The sequence below is a fragment of the Cajanus cajan genome, chromosome 6 (genome assembly GCF_000230855.2).
Source record: "Cajanus cajan strain Asha chromosome 6, NIPB_CcT2T_4, whole genome shotgun sequence".
In the NCBI taxonomy this organism is placed as follows: Eukaryota; Viridiplantae; Streptophyta; class Magnoliopsida; order Fabales; family Fabaceae; genus Cajanus; species Cajanus cajan.
Genome location: NC_138522.1, coordinates 18,266,204 through 18,281,239, shown reverse-complemented (window position 1 = coordinate 18,281,239; position 15,036 = coordinate 18,266,204). Strand labels below are relative to the sequence as shown.

General features: G+C 36.9%; 1 non-coding gene across 1 annotated transcript; it reads left to right on the top strand.

The window, feature by feature from the left end:
- Positions 1-9,458: 9,458 nt before the first annotated feature.
- Positions 9,459-9,565, top strand: LOC145949444 (small nucleolar RNA R71). Its single transcript, XR_014427651.1, has one exon. It is a non-coding gene; the product is annotated as a small nucleolar RNA R71 (small nucleolar RNA).
- Positions 9,566-15,036: the final 5,471 nt, after the last annotated feature.

The window sequence follows — 15,036 nt, the reverse complement described above, 5'->3', positions numbered from 1 at the left end:
TGTATATAGACGTAGTAATTCACTGTGTCTCTGTCTACATGGACAATAAATGTATATAAATATTCTGGCATGTCAAACGATATCTATCCTAATATAGTGTAGATTATGCTTTATTTGAGAAAGTGAATTGATACTTGTTTTACCTTTATCAGTTATCCATCTTCCTTACTTTTCAGCTTCCTTTGTCCTTCGTTCTTCTATGGATCGTCGTATTCCCCTGCATTGTTAGATGCTTAACCCAAGGGACAGCTCTGATACCAATTGAAGTTAGCAGAAAAACACATAGAAGGGGGGGTTGAATATGTGTTTGCATATACACAAGAATTTTCAATTCATTTTTGCAAGAGTAATGTTCTTCGTGCAATGCACTTTTAAACTTCAGACTGTTAGGTAGACTTTTTTTAACATAAGATCAATGCGTCTGAAGGGTTTATCGTTTGCTAAGGAAAATGTTTCATAATGATCAATATTGAAATTCTTACATTTTCCTTTTCAAGATAGTTTCGTTTAAGAACAAGTAGTAGATAAAGATTTTCAGTGTAATATATCTATTAAACGAACTTGCGTCTTCGTCTGAAAATTGGCTTAAAAACTGTATGTAAATATTGGACGAAGTTTTTCACAAAGATTTACTCAGTAAGGAAGATTTGTTCCTAGTTAAGCAGGAAAAGTAATGCAATCATTTTATACTAGTTCGCTTAACTGAGCTACATCCAGTCTCTTTCAATTGAAGGGTTCCACTAGATATCAAATTGAAGAACATTTGAGTATTGTCGTCCACTCTTGGACTTGAGTATTCTCGACCACTCCTGGCCTGCTAGCTTCACTCACCAGCACTAGTATTCTTAAACCACTTCTGGTTCCCAAGTATTCTCGACCACTCCTGGCCCGTCGGCTTCACTCACCAATGTTAGTATTCTTAAACCACTTCTGGTTCCCCAAGTATTCTCGACCACTCCTAGCCTGTCGACTTTACTCACCAACGCTAGTATTCTCTTATCAGCCACTTTTGGCTAGTAGTGAGTATTCTTTGACAAGCCCCTCTAGGCTTTACAAGTATTCTTTCCCTAGCCTCTTCATGCTTTACAATGTATTGATTAGACAAGTTTGGTTCAAGTGTATAGTTTACTCTCACAGAGAGGATACATATGGAATCTACATTTTCTAAGATTTTTCTTTCTAAGATGTACACATTTAGAACTCCTTAGTTTTCAGAGAGAATTACACTAAGGTACATTTGACTCTACTTGCTCTGCCTCTGATTTTGTTTCTTCATGGGTTGAATATAGCTTTTCTTCATGCTTGCACCATTTCGGGCCAAACAACCAGCCTTTTAAGGTTTGATGTTGAGGCTTATATATAGTCTTGTGAAATCTGCCTGTTGCAATTGTCCATTAAAGCAAATATAGTCGTTCACGATTAGTTTGATCTTCTCATTTAATGCACAGATTCTTGCATTAAATGTTGCTTCTTGTGCTAGACCTTGTATGAAGTGTTCTTTGTCTTGGTAGCAGCAATGTCTAAGTTTACCAAAGACCTAGGAACCTTTTCGTCATTTTCTGGTCTCATAGCTGTGAAGTTTTGTCCTTGTCTGAAAAAGTAACGTATTTTTCCTGACACATGCATGCTTCTAGTTCTGCGCTTTGATTTTCTCCTTTCCTCTTTTCTTCTTGCAATTTAGATGACTCCGTGTGTTTTCCTGTGAGTGTGGATGATATTCAAATTGTCTTTTGAAGCTTGATTTCTCAGGTGATTGCTTGACATTCTTCGTCTGCGTCTAGTAGTCGACATTTAGTTCAATACTTCGACCTTTGTCTGATCATTAACGTATTGACTTTTCCTTTCATCTTGATCAACCTTGTATATGGTCAGACTTTTAATCTCTTTTGGAATTTCTTCTTGGTCGTTGACCATCTTCTGTCTGAGTCTTTATGTGTTGCCTTAGATTATGCTTGGCATGGTCTTGTTCTTGATTTGGCTTGTTGAATGCTTATGTTGGCCTTTCGTCTTGTATCGTCTGATGCTTATGCTTGTTTGTCATTTTACCTGTTCTTATATTTTTTCTGAAACACTAATGCACTTGTTAGAGAAAACCATATATATTATATTTGTCTCACTCAAAATCTTTTTGGGAATTTCTTCGTCTGACTTAACATGATCTTCCTCGTTGTGAATAGTGGACTTCAGACGCTTTTCAATATTCTTTGTTTGCGTCTGGAATTTGAGTCTTCGTCTAAGAGTTAGACTTTGACTTTTTCATCTCGTCTGATCAGTCGTGAAGATGGATGACTTTTATTCCATCTGGAATATTTCTTCGTCTTGTGTTATCCAACGACTGATACTTATTTTGTTAACCTTTATGTAGTTGACCATTGAGCTTCATCTGATGTTTATTTGGTGCTGAGCCAACTTTGTCTTGATTTAGTTTTGCTCTTTGTTTGATATTTGTTATCGTCTGGTGCTCATTTGGCTTGGTTTGTTTGATCCCTGTTTTGTTAATCCTTGCTTTAGTTTTGTCTGTTTCTTATATTTATCTGAAACACTGACACATAGATTAGTATTAACAATATGTATTATATTTGTCATGTTCAAAACCTCGCTGGGAATTTGTCTGACTCAACAAGGTCAAATGTCTATATATTTATTTTTTGAAATTTATAATATATAATTTAATCTATAATTTTAATTTAATTAATTTCTATATAATTTTTCCATAGGTCTTGGAGAATATTGTTAATACATGACCATGATGGAAGTTTAATTACAACTTTTATTATGTTAATTTCTTTTAAAAGTTTATTTACAAGAATTGAAGGTTTTGTAATATTTATTTATAAGAATTGTTATGTTAGATTTTCGTAATGTTAAAGACCTAACAAATTAATGTTATGTTTGCTTATGTGAAATATTATCTCTTTATTGATTTATTTACTTTATACATAAATAAAATGTGAGTCATGGGTGTGGGTATGGGTACCCTAGTACTCAGTGAGTACATAAACGAGTTTTAAAATTGCTACCCGTGCATGTATGGGGTTGAGTACGAGTATTATTTTCAAACGTGGATATGGGAACGAGTACTATATGACCATACCCAGACCCTACCCATTGCCATCCCTACGTATGTCTGATGTATGGAAAACCGCAAGTGTACGGTTGTCGTCAAGTAATAAATATCGAATCACAGGGACTACGTGTTTGACCTAGAATTACTAGTATTTTAATTTGAATTTTAAAACAGATTGAATTTTTGTTTTGAGATGATAAGATCAGATTTGATGGTAAAAGAGATAGTAATGCAATTAATGAATAAGATAAAACTTTAAGATAAGATAAGGAGATTTCCGGGAATCTAGGGTTCGCACAAAGAGTTCCAACAATATTGAATTATTATTTTCATTAATTAATTCTATTCCATCTTGAAGGTAGTCTTAACCTAATTTAATCCTTGCACCTTCTCAGGCTACGAGGACGTGTTTAATTAAAATTAATCTCTACTCTCGTGGTAATTACGTTCAATTAAACCCATTAAGATCTTTGTTAATCTATTGCTCCTCGAAAGCTTAAATCAACTCTCGTGATTTAACACTAAAGTCTGTTCCTTTAGGTTTCGATAATTAGGTTCTCCTCTCAGTTCATCCCTAATTATCTATGATTATGAAAATTAAGATTAATTGTTTATCATAATTATAATCAAGTTCTCCTCTCAGTTCATCCTTAATTAATGTTATTATGAAAACAATAATATTAAAGTTCATATATAAAATATAAAAGAACAGATCAAGAATTGGAATAAAATTAAGAAACTGAATAATGCATTAATAAAGAGGTTCTCAGAGGCTAAGCCCTGATCCCAGAAAAAGGGAAACTACTCACAGGAGTTCATAGTAGTTCTCCAAGAAAAGAAGAATAAAAGAAAAAGCAAACCTTAGAGTCGATGGCACAGGCGCCCAACCTTCTCCAAGTGTCAAAAACTAAAAAAAAACTGTCTCCGAAACAAAAGTCCCCGTTCTAGGCTAACCTCATCTAATTTATAACCTAAAAGGGTAAAAAGGTAAAACTACCAAGATAAAAATTACAAAGATAAAATAAAAATAAAACATAAAACTTAAAAAGCTGGGACGCGAAGTGAATCACGGCCGTGACTGAGAATCACGACCGTGATCTTCTCTGGAGCACATCTATGAAGGGTCAGTGGCGTTCACGGGTGTGATTGGGAGTCACGGCCGTGATTTTCTCTGGTGAATCACGGGCGTGATTTAGAATCACGGCCGTGATTTTCCCTATAGCTCAACATTTCCTCTTTAATTCTTAAATCTTGATCCTGCTCAGAGAAAACACAACACATACCAAGAAAAGCATAAAATAGGAAAATGATATAAAAATTTATTAAAAAACATGAAAGATATGCATGATTATGCTATGAATTCTTGTGAATTAAAGTGCTAAAATACGAGTAAAATACACAACATCAAATAACCCCAAACTTGAACTTTTGTTTGTCCTCAAACAATAATTAGCACTTTGAAAAAAAAATCATCAAGAATTAACTGAGCATTTAAAATCTTCACTCTTAGTCTCACAAGGTCCAATTAGAATCTTAATCTTTCATTACTAGCGCCAACTCTTAGTTTCTAAGAGTTTCATGATGTCAAATCTTGTAAAGCTCATTAGTCAAACGAAGATAATTTAACAGAAATAATTTTTCAATGCTTGTGACACAAATAGGGGTAATATTTTTATTTTTGTTTTTGTCTCACCTAAAACATTTCCCCAGTAGCCAATCAGTGTAGAGAGGATGATAATTTCAAGAACACGTAGCCTCAAAGGGGGTCTAGCTATTTTACTAAACAATTCCCCAGTAGCTAATTAGTTCCCTTAGTTTTCTAAGGTTAAGAATATTCTCCCTCTAACCTATGACCTCAAAGGGGTGCTAGGTGATTTTTTTTTTTTTTTTTTATTACCCCCCAAAAGCTTTTAAGCACGAATTAAAAAGAATTTATCTTCAAGAGACTATTTTTATAATTCTCGATCATTTCAAGCCTCAATACTAAGAACCAAGTGCTAGCCACAAAACCAGCTAATTTTTCAACCTTTTGTTCTGAGACTTCAAGATTCAATTCATCACATTCAGTTTTTTCAAAGACGAACAATTTCATTAAAAATATTTACTTTTCAAACACAAATTCAAGCTGGGATTAACTGAATATGTATATATGCATGATTTTTTTTTTTATTTTTTTATTTTTTTATTTTTTTTATTTTTTTACTTTGCATGAATGAATGAAATGCGTACATCCTCCTAACCCCAAACTTAAAGATTTGCTTGTCCCGAAGCAAAGAGCTAATGAATGCATGATAGATTATTTTGACAAAATTATAAAATGCATGAATATGCAACCAACCCACAACAGAAAGGAATGCTTGTCCCTAAGCATCAGAGTAAAATAAGGAATAAGAAAGAGCTCACTGTGGTGGAAAATCATCTGGATACCGTTGAATGTGCCATTGATACATTTGATCAACCATGTAATTATAATGCTGCTGGCGTTCATCCATTTGTTTCAGCCGGTTATCCATTGATTGAATAGCTGCCAGGATAGCAGCATTGTCCACCTCAGGTCCAGGATGTAGAGGGGGTTGTTCAGGAGCTGCTTCCTCATCTGCAGGAGCCGCTTCCTCAGCTGCTGGAGGTAGGTCCTCTAATGGCTCCAGTGGAAACTGCCGTGTAGCCCGGTTCTTCACGGTGTATGTTGGATTTGGTAACTGGTGGTGCACTCCCGACTGGGTTACTACAAAGTAGTATTTATCATCTTCATCTTTCGCAATGCAGTTCATAGAAGAGCAGGTAGCAAAATTAATAGTACGGCTTCCAGGGAGTGGTTCTAACTGGTCCAGCCAAGCGTGATAGCCAAGGTGTTTGGCTATAGTGGTAATGAGGCCGCCATTCACAATCGCACTGTGGCTGGTATTGGAAATACTCTGGAACTGTCGTGCCAAATGACTGCCAGAATCAATAGGCTCCTCTCTGTTTTCCATCATAGCCCATAAAAGTAAAAGGTCGCTCAAATGAACCTTTCCTTCAGAATCACCTCGGGCCAAAACAGTAGAGGCAATAAAGCGGTGCATAATACGGATGGCGGGATGGCGGAAAGCAGAGGAATTACATTTTCCAGCGACCCAATTACTTGTACCTGTCAAACTATACCAAAAAGAACCAGGGTTGAAAGAACTTGGGGTTCTCGTGCTCCCTCCAGTGGGAAATCCAAAAATATTATTGAACTGAGCCAGGGTTAATTCGTGTTCTTGGTTAAACATACGGAAAGAAATCAAACCTTCAGAACAATTTGGCCCAGATAATATTTCCGTGTGGAGAGAGCTCAAGAACTCAAGAACTAGTCGAGGATAAACAACATCATTATGCATGGTAGCAAAGGTTGTCCACCCAATGTTAGTTAACATGAAATTGATATCAGCACGTAAACCCAACTTACGAATAAATGGGAAGTCGAGATACCTGGTAGGATGGATAGTGCGGAAGCGTAATACCTCGTTCCGCTCACGCTGTTCATCGTTCCGATAGAACCTCGGAGGAAGGTGCGGAATTTCACTTGCTTCTTCCTCGTAACTGTGGGTATCGGAAGCGGTGGAGTACGAACCAACGGTACGGGTGCGCTTGGGATCCATGGATGAACGGAAGGAGTGAATGTGGGAGGAAGAGGGAAGAAGAGGAAGAAGAAGTGAGAAGCTAGGGTTTGGGAGAGAAGAAAAGAGAGAATGGGCAGAGTTCGTAAGTTTGAGAGAAGTGAGAATGTAAAAGGAGGGGGAAAAATATATAAGGGAAAGGGGAATTTCAAAAATCACGGGTTGTATCTGTTGAGCGTCAGCAGGGAATCACGGGCGTGATTGGAAATCACGGCCGTGATTCTCTTTGTGAGTTTTCAAAAATTCAAACAGAGGAGATCACGCCCGTGATTTATAATCACGGTCGTGATTCTCTCTGGGGTTTTCCAAAAATTTTCCAGAGAAGATCACGCCCGTGATTTATAATCACGGTCGTGATTCTCTCTGGGGTTTTCCAAAGCATTTGATCAATAAAAGGTAAGGGAAAGTGATCCTTTCTAGTGGCATTATTTAATTTTCTATAATCAACACACATACGCCACCCAGTCACAGTTCTTGTGGGAATTAATTCATTATTATCATTTTTAACTACTGTCATCCCACCTTTCTTAGGAACCACATGAACTGGACTTACCCAAGGACTATCAGATATAGCATAAATTACCTTAGCATCCAATAATTTCAAAATTTCTTTCTTTACCTCTTCTTTCATCTTGGGATTTAGTCTTCTTTGAGCTTCAACAGAAGGTTTGGATCCTTCCTCCAAGAAGATGCGATGCATACAAAATGAAGAACTAATTCCCTTTATATCAGCCATAGTATATCCAATAACTTTTCTAAATTTTCTCAACTCATTGAGAAGTTTTTCAGTTTCTTTTTCATTTAAAGCTGAATTTACTATGACTGGATAAGTGGAATTAGCCCCCAAAAACTCATACCTTAAAGATGAAGGAAGTGGTTTAAGTTCTAACTTTGGAGAGTTTTCTTCTTGCCAATCTGTTGAAGACTCAAGAAGACTTTCTACTAGAGGATCTTTTTCTTTACACGGGGGACTTGAATCGATCAAGCAAGCATAATTAGGTTGAATCCCCTCAAGATCTATGTGCTTTCCTCCAACTAGAAAATTCTCCAAGGGATCCCTCAAAATAGATCTCATGACTTCTTCCTCCATGTCTTTAGGCAATATATCAACCCTGCAGCAAATATTTTCAAGAGAAGGTTGTCTAACAGATTTAGCAATATTAAATTCCATTGTTTCATCATTAATGGATAAGGACAATTTTCCATGTTTGACATCTACTATCACGCCTGCTGTAGCCAAAAATGGTCTACCTAGTATGATTGGTATTTGTTTGTCCTCTTCCATTTCTAAAACAAAAAAATCTCCCGGAATTAAAAATTTACCTATCTTAACTGGAACATCTTCTAAAATTCCTATGGGATATTTTATAGATCTATCTGCTAACTGGATTGACATTGCTGTAGGCTTTAATTCTCCCATATCTAATTTCTTGCAAATTGATAAAGGCATTAAACTGATACTTGCCCCAAGGTCACATAAGGCTTTTTCAAACCTTAGATTTCCAATGAGACAAGGTATAGAGAAACTACCAGGATCCTTAAGTTTTTTGGGCAAATTATGATGGATCAATGTAACAGTCTCTCTATCATCCAATTTCCTTCGGTTAGCTAAAAGATCCTTAAGAAATTTAGCATATGTAGGCATCTGTTGTAGAGCTTCTACAAATGGAATGTTTACATACACTTGTTTGATCATATTTAAAAATTTTTCAAATTGTCTATCAAGTTTAGTCCTTGCTAACCTTTGAGGAAAAGGAATTGGAGGGTGATAAACAGTTTGAGGCTTTGATGAAGATACTTTTTCTTTTTCTAATCTCTCTTTTTCAGGTTTTTCAACCATAGGAGAAGCGTCTTCATCAATCTCAATATTATCATTTTGATTAGACACAGGTCTGTCTAATTTCTTCCCACTCCTTAAAGTAACAGCATTAACATTTTCAGCTGGGTTTGCAACTGTTTTACCTGGGAACTTACCTGGAGAATTGTTTGAACTAGGCATCAACTGTGCAATTTGATTTTCCAGCATCTTGTTGTGGAGAGTAATATTCTCAACCTTGACAGCAAGGTTTTGAATAGAATTTGCCATTGAATCATTGGTCTGTTTTTGATTAGTGACAAAATTCTCCATAAGGTTTTCTAATCTTGAAACACTTTGTTGAATTGAGGGTGTCTGTACTGGATTTCCTTCCCCATTAATGAAGTGATTGGACGGACGGAAATTAGGTTGCTGATTGCTAGTTCCTTGAACTGGGTTATTCTTCCAAGAAAAGTTAGGATGATTCTTCCAACCAGGGTTGTATGTGTTGGAATATGGATTACTCTTCTCTCTTCGAGGAGTGTCATAGAAATTATGAGAAGCTGCCACCTGTTCAGTAGTATCTTCTTTTTCTCCAGTAAAAATTGAGGTACAATCTACTGCAGTGTGCCCTTGTTCCCTACAAAGGTCACATACTTGATTTGTAGCCACTGAATTAACCTTAGCTTTTTCCATCTTGTCTAATCTTTGATTAAGAGTATCAAATTTTGCTAAGAGTAACTCAATATTGTTCACTTCATATCGCCCCGGAGTTTCTTTCCTTGCTGTGACTTCTCTTTCACTGTATTGGCTGTGATTTGAGGCTACATTTTCCAAAATAATCATGCAGTCATTAATAGGTTTCCCCATGAAAGATCCTCCAGCTGCTGAGTCTAATATCATGGTGCTTTGTTGGTCCAATCCTTCAAAGAAAAATTGGATGGTAAGCCAACGGTTGAAGCCATGTTGTGGGCATGCTTGAAGATATCCTTTGAACCGCTCCCATGCTTCATAAATAGTCTCTCCAGTGCCTTGTTGGAAATTAGTGATTTTCTTCCTCAATTCTTTAGTTTTAGAAGGAGGAAAGAATTTCTCTAGAAAAGCTCTTTCACATAATTCCCAAGTTGCTATCTTTTCTCTAGGCACTGTTCTTAGCCACACCTTTGCCTTATCTCTCAAGGTGAGTGAGAATAAGCGGAGTCGCATTCCATCAGAAACTTCATCATCAAATTGCTGGGTCTCACAGATTTCCAAGAACCCCTCTAAGTGGTCATTAGGATCTTCTGATGGTAGTCCTCCAAAGGTGTTCTGTTTGAGCATATTCACCAGAGAAGCTGGTACAGTAGCTCCAGTTTGCATCTCCCCTCCAGGTATCCCACGAGCTACGGGTGCAGAGTAATCCCGAAGCGGTAAATTATCTCGTTGTGCAGCCATGTCAAATTCTCTAGAAAGGTTTCTTTTCCTTCTCAGGAGAGTTCTTTCAATCTCAGGATCAAGTGGTGTTGGTTTCCCAAGACGTAGAGATCTCTTTTGCATTAACCCTAAGGCACTGCAAAAAAAAAACAAAGTGACCCGTGAAATCTGAATTGGAGAAGTAAATACTAACAAACAAAAAAAAAATTTATTTATTTATTTAATTTTTTTTTTTTAAATTCGAATTAAAATAATTGTAATTTAAATCAAGAGACGTAGTCCCCGGCAACGGCGCCAAAAACTTGATGTATGGAAAACCGCAAGTGTACGGTTGTCGTCAAGTAATAAATATCGAATCACAGGGACTACGTGTTTGACCTAGAATTACTAGTATTTTAATTTGAATTTTAAAACAGATTGAATTTTTGTTTTGAGATGATAAGATCAGATTTGATGGTAAAAGAGATAGTAATGCAATTAATGAATAAGATAAAACTTTAAGATAAGATAAGGAGATTTCCGGGAATCTAGGGTTCGCACAAAGAGTTCCAACAATATTGAATTATTATTTTCATTAATTAATTCTATTCCATCTTGAAGGTAGTCTTAACCTAATTTAATCCTTGCACCTTCTCAGGCTACGAGGACGTGTTTAATTAAAATTAATCTCTACTCTCGTGGTAATTACGTTCAATTAAACCCATTAAGATCTTTGTTAATCTATTGCTCCTCGAAAGCTTAAATCAACTCTCGTGATTTAACACTAAAGTCTGTTCCTTTAGGTTCCGATAATTAGGTTCTCCTCTCAGTTCATCCCTAATTATCTATGATTATGAAAATTAAGATTAATTGTTTATCATAATTATAATCAAGTTCTCCTCTCAGTTCATCCTTAATTAATGTTATTATGAAAACAATAATATTAAAGTTCATATATAAAATATAAAAGAACAGATCAAGAATTGGAATAAAATTAAGAAACTGAATAATGCATTAATAAAGAGGTTCTCAGAGGCTAAGCCCTGATCCCAGAAAAAGGGAAACTACTCACAGGAGTTCATAGTAGTTCTCCAAGAAAAGAAGAATAAAAGAAAAGCAAACCTTAGAGTCGATGGCACAGGCGCCCAACCTTCTCCAAGTGTCAAAAACTAAAAAAAAACTGTCTCCGAAACAAAAGTCCCCGTTCTAGGCTAACCTCATCTAATTTATAACCTAAAAGGGTAAAAAGGTAAAACTACCAAGATAAAAATTACAAAGATAAAATAAAAATAAAACATAAAACTTAAAAAGCTGGGACGCGAAGTGAATCACGGCCGTGACTGAGAATCACGACCGTGATCTTCTCTGGAGCACATCTATGAAGGGTCAGTGGCGTTCACGGGTGTGATTGGGAGTCACGGCCGTGATTTTCTCTGGTGAATCACGGGCGTGATTTAGAATCACGGCCGTGATTTTCCCTATAGCTCAGCATTTCCTCTTTAATTCTTAAATCTTGATCCTGCTCAGAGAAAACACAACACATACCAAGAAAAGCATAAAATAGGAAAATGATATAAAAATTTATTAAAAACATGAAAGATATGCATGATTATGCTATGAATTCTTGTGAATTAAAGTGCTAAAATACGAGTAAAATACACAACATCAATGTCATGGTTCGATAATGATTTGATGGTGAATGACTTGATAAACTCAATAACACATGTTAAGATAAGATGTTATATCATCTAAAAAAACGTGGATGAATTATTGTCCACTATACATGTTTACAATATGAAAGAGAGTGAATTGATAAACTCAATAATACTAGTTAAGATAGGATTTGATGTGTTAGAAAAGATGGCCTAACTAAAAGGGGGATGAATTGGTAGCTTAAAGATTTCTTGCACGACTTACTTGGTTTTGAAATTTTTTTTCTAAATCTTTCTAAAAAAGTATATTGATCTATAGTTGTATATAAGATACTAAGTTTAGATTTAATGCAAGACTAAATTCATTCAATTCTATATGCATTGCTTATGCCTCACAACACATAGCAACAAGCATAGAAACAAAATTGCAAGAATGTAAAGTTAAGGATGAGTTGAGAGAAAAAATACACAACCAATTTATACTGATTCAACCACATTCACTTGTAACCTACATCCAATGCCCAATCAACCCGATTGAAAATTTTCACTAATCTTTAATATAAAAAATTTTACAATCACAAATCACATGCAATACACTTCTACACTATTAAAGAAACCACTTCTTGCACCCAAGAAGCATTCTGTAGGACCCCACTACAAAATTCTTCCTTTTTAAGAAACCTACTTAAGAAAAAAAAATCAATACAGAAGTTAAGGAAAGAATTCACATGATGTACAAAACATATTAGTGTAGGTGAATCAACCAAGTAGTTTATCCTTTCACTCCATGAACATGATGATCAATTCAATTATTGAAATCTTTCTTGAGGTTACCACAAAAGTTAAAGAACCTCTTCTTGCAAAGAAAAATGTTTTTAGAGAGTGTTTTCGAGAAAGAAATTACAAAGATTCAAGTCTTTATATTTTAAGTGTGAAAAATGATATATATAAGTTTTTTGACTGAAATAATTAATTATTTACATAGATAATTGATTATTTTGTTATTAACCAAGATTATTTTGCTAAATAATCGTTTATTACAACTACTCCTCAGGTTTTGAAAAATATAGCAAAAAATCAATTATTACTTAAGATAATAGATTATTTAAAGTGAAAACTTAATATCTCTATTTTTCATATCATTTTTCTATACAATTTAATTCTAAAACTTATTTTAATCATCAATCATCATCTAGATAAAGATAAAAGGTTAAGTTATTTACCAAATACAAAACACACAAGCAATAAAGCTTCAAACACTCAAAACAAAATAAGATATAACTAGTACTCTTTTATTTCAAGAGACTTAAAATACAAAATAAAATATAAGTTGTACTCTTATCTTTCAAGAGACTTATTTATAATCATCAAAATCAACTAAGACCATGTCTTCATCTTGATCTTGATCAATAATATCTTCTAAAAAAATATTTTTTTACTCATATATACTATTCTTATCATATTGTACCTGTCTGATGGGCACACTAAGTCTTCTAGTATTCCGAATGGCCGAACGAGAGCTCCCATCCAATATGCTGGTGAAGGGGTTGGTACCTGTAAAAGGTACTCCAACGCTCTAGTCAGGACAAGCACAAATATCTAGGGTAATTAATGAATAGTGACGTTACCTCGTGACCTGAGCTATTTATACTGACATTTATGGGCCCAGGACCCCATGGGCCCTGCAACATATTTACCGTATTAGGCAATACGCTTTAATCAGTTTATCAGTGTAATTAACCCAAAATTATTGATTAAGAGTAATAAGTGAGTGTAGGCCGATCCTGGTGACCGATTGGCGTTCGGCTATTAGATTCGGCCGTTCGGCGGCCGACAGGGTGGTGGTCGAACGCCCCTACCTGTACACTGCCCCCCAGCCTTGAAGAAAGGTGATTCTTTCTTTAAGGGTAGAATGGAGGCAGTTTCTAGGGGTAAGGTGAACGGTTGCATAATTCTATCCGTTGGATTTCATGGATCGAACGGTTACATTTTCAAAACTTGAATTTTCCCGCCCCTTTTTTGAGGTTATAAATAGCTGAGTGGTAGGGCCATTCACACGTATTGCTTTCAGCCAAATTGTAGTAGCCGAAGGTCTTCGAAACCGACTCGACGAATGATTGTGGTTATTCTTTAAAGAATTTGGTAAGTTTTTATTGCCATGGCTAACACTTCTGCAAGCTCTTCGGCCAGCAGCTCTCGGCCATCGTCGTCTGAGGGGTCTTCGTCCAGTGATTCAAGCCGTCCGAGTACGGTCCGGTCTCCCGTTCATGCCGAAAGGCCGGATGGAAGTGCTTCGTCTTCGGGAGAAACTTCTACTAGTGGGAGTCAAGAGATCCAGGGGAAAACGAAGCGTGTATCGAATCGGCAGCGGTATGGTCCATCCAATGTGTCTCTGGCTACGAGTGGGTGAATGGGGAGGTAACCTCCTACTACTCGCGTTACCGAGACACAAGCATGATCACTAACCTGTTGGACTATACCAACTGCTTAACTTTTGACGCCAAGGAGGAGCCATACCCGATTGGAATTCGATCGTGCCGAAATAACGCCTTTCCGAATCCCGATATGGTTTGCCTTGACCAAAGTGGTGCAAAGATGGAGTCATTCTACATATATGACTGCCTCGTTCGGGATCTCAAGGTGAAGCTGCCATTCGACGAGTTTACCATGGGGGTGTTGAGGGTGTTGAATGTCGCCCTGACCCAATTGCACCCGAACAGCTGGGCACAATTGCAGGGTTTCAAGCATCTGTGTAGGTGCCTTTACATTAAGCCCTCTCCCCTCCTTTTTTTGTATTTCTACTCATCCAGGCCTTCTATATTGGCGAAGTGGCTCTCCTTAAGCCGAGTGGGTGATCGGAAGCTACTGGACAGTTTCACTTCATCGTACAAGAACTTCAACGTTGGATTTTTCCGAGTGACTATCAGGCCGAATGGACGTCACTTTTTCTTTGGTGAGGACGAGAAGAGTCTATTTCCGCTGTACTGGACCCGCGCCCCTCGGCCTTACGACGTGGTACCGAAGAAGATGCTGTCGGCCGAAGAGCGAAAGGACCTGAAGTTATTACTTCGTCTTCCTCGGCGCTTGCCGACTAGGTCTTTAATTAACTTGGTTGAATCTCCACGTTGGTGGGGCAATCTGATAGGTATGCTATCTGTCCCGTTTCGATTGTAAGCTTAATTCCTATTGATGTTTACTTAACTCTTTTTTGCAGGAATTATGGTTGCCAGTGGTGCCGATGAGCTTAACATTCGCAACATACTTGCTGCGCGGGTAGCGAAAGTCAAGCAAGCTGGGGGTGTTGGTACTTCGGCTGTTGCACGCTCCCCCCGACCGGACCATGATGACCGAGTGCCTCCTTCTCCTGAATGCAAAAAAAAAGAAGGGGAAAAAGGGGAAAGAGGTCGATCAGGAGCGTCAGAAGAGGAAGGGTATCGAGGAGCGCCCAGAGGATCCAAAGAAAGCCAGGTCAGTGCCCGAGGCATCTCCCAA